The 6,254-nt window shown below is 37.2% G+C and overlaps 1 pseudogene across 1 annotated transcript; it reads left to right on the forward strand.

Moving 5' to 3' along the window:
- Nucleotides 1–826: 826 nt before the first annotated feature.
- Nucleotides 827–2,841, forward strand: LOC114318225 (putative 2' cyclic ADP-D-ribose synthase BdTIR pseudogene; annotated as a pseudogene). Its single transcript, XR_014341078.1, has 2 exons — nucleotides 827–1,311; nucleotides 2,508–2,841. The product of XR_014341078.1 is annotated as a putative 2' cyclic ADP-D-ribose synthase BdTIR pseudogene (transcript).
- Nucleotides 2,842–6,254: the final 3,413 nt, after the last annotated feature.

Genomic DNA, 6,254 nt, shown 5'->3' on the forward strand with positions numbered 1-6,254 from the left:
TAATTTTTAGATTTATTTAATTTAAATATACTTAAAAAGTATGAAATTTATGTAAAAAAATTTCAAAACTTTATTGAATATAAAAATTACAAAAATTTAGTACATTTTCCTACTTTGTTCTATTTAATGAATTTTTTAATGACGTTTTTATAAATTTTATAGGTGTATCTAGATTAAAAATGGATTTAAAAAATACTAAAAAATTGATTAAAATGCTAAAAATATACTACGTAATAAAAATTAAAAAAACTGTATTTGAAAATTTCAAAACAAACAGACATAAGGAAAAATAAAAATAAAAGATGCGTGATTGAAGGATTAAACACATACAACGCCTAGAGAGTCAAAATATTCAAAGTTTTTAACTCTTTTCGTCTTGTCTTTTCAATTCAAATACCAAAGTGTATAATTTTCTCAAAGTCCAATCTGAATCTGATCACTTGAATTCCCTTTTCCTGGAAAATCAATTTGAATTCCATTTTCCTGGAAAATCAATTTGAATTCCATTTTCCTGGAAAATCAATTTGCATTCCAGTCATTAATCAAAATCATCTCAGACTATAAATACCCGCTTAAACCCACATTCTCCAACTACAATAAACATCATATATATACAGATACCAAATTACAAATATTGTACAAAATATTAAAGAAATTTTATTTATTTATTTATTATATTAAGGCATTGTTTGGAAATCTTGGTTTTTAATTAAAAAGCCAAAAAATATTACAAATTATAACATAATTCTCTTTACTTGTTTATACATTTTTTTTATAAAAAATTATTAAAAAAATCAATTTCCAAACACCCCTTCTCTAACGAGCCATGCAAAGTTCATCATCATCCAAGGCTGTGTACCGACAAATTCTCCGTTATCAGAATCATATCCGAACCGTTAAACCTAGCTGCTGTGATGTCTTCATCAACCATAGGCGGATCGATACGAACAAAAATGTTTCAGGGTTGATATACGATGAGTTGGTTAGGCTGAAGCTGAGGCCATTTTTGGACAGCAAGAGCATGAAGCCAGGGGACAAGTTGTTTGAGAAGATCAATGTGGCGATTCGTGATTGTAAGGTTGGGATCGCGGTGTTTTCGCCACATTATTGTCAATCATATTTTTGTTTGCATGAGTTGAGTATGATCATGGAGTGTAGGAAGAAGGTTATACCTATTTTTGTTGATGTAAAACCTTCCGAGCTTCGGGTTATCAACAATGGAAGCTGTCCTGCCAAGGAACTGGTTCGGTTTAAGGAGGCGGTTGAGGAGGCCAAGCACACTGTTGGATTAACATTTGATTCATCGAATGGGTAAGCACAACCTTCTCTTTGTAGCGATCATATTGCTCTTTTTTACTGTTACATGTATCTATATGATAAAATTATTTATATATGCAGGATTAATTGAATAGATTGTTCTTTTTAACATATGCTTTATATTTTATTTTAGTACCTGATATTTCAATTATATCATTTTAATAGCCATCTTATTTAATTCGTGTTTAAATGCCGCAGTTCCGTTTTTGTGTATTTTTGTCCAAATTAGGTAATTCTAAATGACAATTTGGACAAAAATAGGGAACCATTTAAACATAATTAATTGAATAATTTGGCGATTAAATTGAAATATCAGCATAAAAAATAACATTGAAATGATAGAATACATATTTTGGTGACTAACACTATATTTGACCTATATTTATTGGGTAAATTATCAATATCCTAATAGTTAGACTTAATTCTCATCAAGTCCTATTGAAAATAAGTCTTGGTAAAATTGTCGCTAAAAATAATTTTTTTGTGACAATTTTTTATATATGTTGTTAAAAATTGACAATTAGTGACTTTTTTTAGTCATGATTTTTATAAATTGTCGCTAAAACTTACAATTAGTGACTTTTTTTATAACAAATTTCTTTCATAAGACCTATTAGACAATAAGTCAACTTATTGGGACCTACATGTAAATATCCTATTTATTACTACAACATATAAGAGTTTTAGAGACCAAAGTTTTTAGTCTCTAAAAGTGAAAATTTTATTGCAAAAGACATTTAGGGAACAATTTCTATAGTCGTGAGGATAGTCGCTAAAAGGTCGTCCTGAAAAGTAGAAAATAAGACTTTTAACGATAACATTTTGAAAATGTCACTAATAAATACACTTTTAGAGACAAAATAATTTGATCTCAAAATGATTTATTTTTTTAGACAAAAAATTTGGACCCAAAAGGATAATAATTCATCATTAATGTCTAATTTTCATTGCTAAAAATATAATGACAACACTTTTCGCAATAAAAATATTTGGTCCTTAAAAAATAATTTGTCCCTAAACTTTAATCTCTAAAACCTTAATTTTTTATAATGTAAGTATGTTGTGAATTAAATTGACATAATTAAAATATCGAAAACTAAACGTACTTTGGAGATCAAGAATGTACTTTACCACATATTTTTGCTTTAACCGTTGAACACCTCTAATCGATTGTTGTTTGATTTATGTAGGGATTGGTCTGAGCTTGTAAGGAATGCTTCGCGTGCGGTGATGATGAACATGCTAGAGGTTGAAGGAGATCGAGTAGGGCAGAAGCAGATGTATGCTAAATATTGTCGAAGAATGATCCATGACAGTACTTAAAGCGAGAAGACTTCGTTAAGCTCAAAATAGGCATGAAATGCCTTCATTTGTTAATTAATTAATTAATTATTTGATTCATTCATATTGTTAGTATAATATGTTGTTAACATAATATATTAATGTATGTATACAGCTAGCTCAGATAGATAGGATGCTTTAGATAGGATTCTTTTTTCCTTTTCTTTTCTTGTTCTTGCTTTCGGTCGCCCGTCTTCTTTTAGCGTCCTTTTCATTATTATATTACATTGTATCATAATGCTGTTTGTAACACAGCTCAACACAGCTCCTATATAATGGAGCCTCTATTTTGGTTTCTGATATATATCGAATCACAAAGCTTACTTACTCTTTGAATATCACTCTCTCAACATATTTTACATGGTATCAGAGCATAGGTGTTTTTCCTAATCTCCTCTTCCGCTGCATCACATTTTTGCTTGGCAGATTGCTGTGTATCTCGTCTACATCACCTTTTCTGTTTGGCAGATTGTTGCATATCTCGTCCTTATCTAAATTATAGATTGGACAACACCAGAACCTTCGTCTCTTCACGACGAATCCAACTCCACCAGATTCATCATCATCCGACGTTTCACGCGCCTCCACGAGCCGCCAGAACATTCAGCCACGCGTTTTCTCGTTCTCAGACGCGCTCTATGCGCCTCCTACACTTGTCCGGTGCTATTGTGCGCCATCATCTGTTAACGTGAGCCGCTTGTTTCTGACGTCAGCCGACGTCAGCCCTGACTGCTTGCGTGCGCCGCTTGTTCTCCTCTACTATCGTACGCCGTACACTTCTATGCTAACGTGCGCCGCGCTTGTGACATCATCTCTGCAGCAGTGACATCATCCTATTTGACCAAAATTGTTGACCAAAACAGTCCTGTTTGACTAGAATTGTTGACCAAAACAGTCAACTCACTTTGACACACCAATTTAGTGCCTTTCTGATCATATTTTTGGTCCGTTCACTCCTCTCCCACTGATTTCGACCCTCTGAATTCACTGGTAACCTCATTTTTTTTAGATTCTACATCTAAAGTGTTGTTTTTACTTCATGGATCGCCTAGACTCTTCTCATCATCCTATTTCCGTTGTTCTTGACGGGACTAATTATGTCTTATGGACACAAGCCATGTCTAGCTTCCTCAAAGGAAAGAAACTTTGGCGCATCATCACTAGGGATATGTGCAAACCCATCCAAGAGACCCCGGAATCCGCTGCCACGGCCTCCGCTACCAAATATGTCGACTAACTAGAAGATTGGGATAGTAAAAACTATCAGATCATCACTTGGCTTCGCAATACCTCTATTACATCTATCAGCCTGTAGTTTGGTTAGTTCCAACTTGACTCTGTTTCCTCTCTAGCCATGGCCATCTGGGATTTTTTGCAAGAACGCTATCAGACTAGTGGCCTCGATCACCAATATCAGCTTCTGAGTCATCTTCACTGTATGCGCCAAGATACAACTCAGACCATTAATGATTTCCTTTCCCAAATGTATTCTGTTTGGGATCAGCTCACTCTTTCTGAACCTTCATGGGATTGTACTAAGGATGCTTCCTTGTTTACTATTTACCGTGACCAACAGCGCTTGGTTCAGTTTCGCATGGCTCTCACTCCCCGTTTTGAGCCAGTACGCGCATCTCTCCTTCATCGCACTCCTCTACCCACTCTTGAGCAAGCAATTTCTGAACTACTGTCAGAGGAAACTAGGTTTGGTACTCTCCATCCACTCCCTGTGGACTCTGTTCTTGCTACTCCCCAGATTCAGAGTTCTCCTTCACCATCTTCACCACAGAGGTCCACTACCTGCAACTACTATCAAAACCGCAGTCTTTCGTCGACTCATTTTCTGGTTAATTGTCCAGTTCGTCTTTGTCGATTTTGTAACAAGACTGGCCCTGGTCATCTCCAGCAAGATTTCTTTCGCAATCCCGCTCGTGTCTCTCGCAATGGTCCTTCCATCGGGAATTTTTCCCGCAGCAACTCTCACCGTTCTGGGACTCCGTTTAAACCAATGCCTGCTCAATGCACTACTGCTGCTACCTCCGAGGATTTACCTTCCTTTGTCCCTATAGACCCTTCGACTCCAGTCTTCTCTCAAACAGATGTCGAAGCCATGTTTCAACATTTTTGGCAGAATTCCGGTACTCCTCCCTCTACTGCTTTGTCTGTCACCGCCGGTAACACTTCCTGGTACTTTGGCTCCGCTTGTTGTAATCACATGACCTTTGACCCTACTATTTTTACTCCTTTCTCTTCTACTCCCCATGTTCCTTCTATCCATACTGCTGATGGGTCTCTTCTGTCTGTAAGTCATGTTGGTTCTGTTTCCACCTCTCACTTATCTTTATCTCATGTATATCTTATGTCTGCCCTTACTTTAAATCTTATCTCCATTAGTCAACTATGTGAGCATGGTCTAACTGTTACCTTTTTCCATACTGGTTGTTTGGTGCAGGACCCTCAGACGGGGCAAACTCTTGGGATAGGCCGTAAGCATGGACGTTTCTACGAATTCATCCATCTTCATGTTCCAGATTCCTCTCAGATCACAGCTCCTACCACTGCTCCTCCTTTATCTCCTTTTCAGCTTTGGCACTGTCGTTTGGGCCATCTTTCTGTTGGTCGTTTAAAATCTTTAATTTCTAGTGGTCATTTAGGTCCTGTACGTTCTGATGCTTAAGATTGTGTGTCCTGTCAACTTGCCAAACAACCTGCTTTGTCGTTTAATAAAAATGACTCTGTTTCTCTTGCACCATTTGATCTCATCCATTCTGATATTTGGGAACCCTCTCCTACTCCTACTATGGGAGGAGCACGCTATTTTGTTGTTTTTATAGATGATTTTTCCTGTTTTACATGGTTGTTTCTTATGAAAAATCGCTCTGAGCTCAAACAACTTTATTACAATTTTGCTGCAATGGTTAAAACACAATTTTCTAAAACTATTAAGCTTTTTCGCTCTGACAATGCCATGGAATATAAAGATTTTGACTTTCTTTCCTTCCTTCAGAGTTATGGTACTCAACCTCATCGTTCCTGTCCTGGTACGTCTCAACAAAATTTACATGCTGAACGGAAACATCGGCATATTCTCGACACTACTCGCGCTTTCCTTTTATCTTCCTCTTGTCCGGAACATTTTTGGGGAGAGACAGCTCTCACTGCTGCTTACACTATCAATTGTATCCCTATACCTGTCATTCATAATCACACTCCTTATGAGCGTTTGCATGGCACCCGTCCCCCTTACACCAACCTTAGGGTCTTTGGATATGCCTGTTTTATTCTTCTCCAACCTCATGAACGTACCAAACTTGAACCACGTTCCCGCCTTTATTGCTTCTTGGGGTATGATATTGAACATAAGGGGTATCGTTGTTGGGATCCTCTCTCCCAGCGACTCCGTGTCTCTCGTCATGTGGTCTTTTGGGAACACAAAATGTTTTCCTCTCTCTCTCTCTCTCTCTCTTCCGTTTGTCCGTTCCCTCACCCTCTCTGTTTTTTACTGACCCTTCCACAGACCTGTTTTCTGATGAGCTTACTCCACCGCCCCTGCCAGCCTCTCTTGCGTTTTCTGATGAGCTTACTTCACCGCCCCTGCC

This window comes from Camellia sinensis, chromosome 9, assembly GCF_055761805.1.
Source record: "Camellia sinensis isolate YWXY chromosome 9, ASM5576180v1, whole genome shotgun sequence".
NCBI classification, from domain to species: domain Eukaryota; kingdom Viridiplantae; phylum Streptophyta; class Magnoliopsida; order Ericales; family Theaceae; genus Camellia; species Camellia sinensis.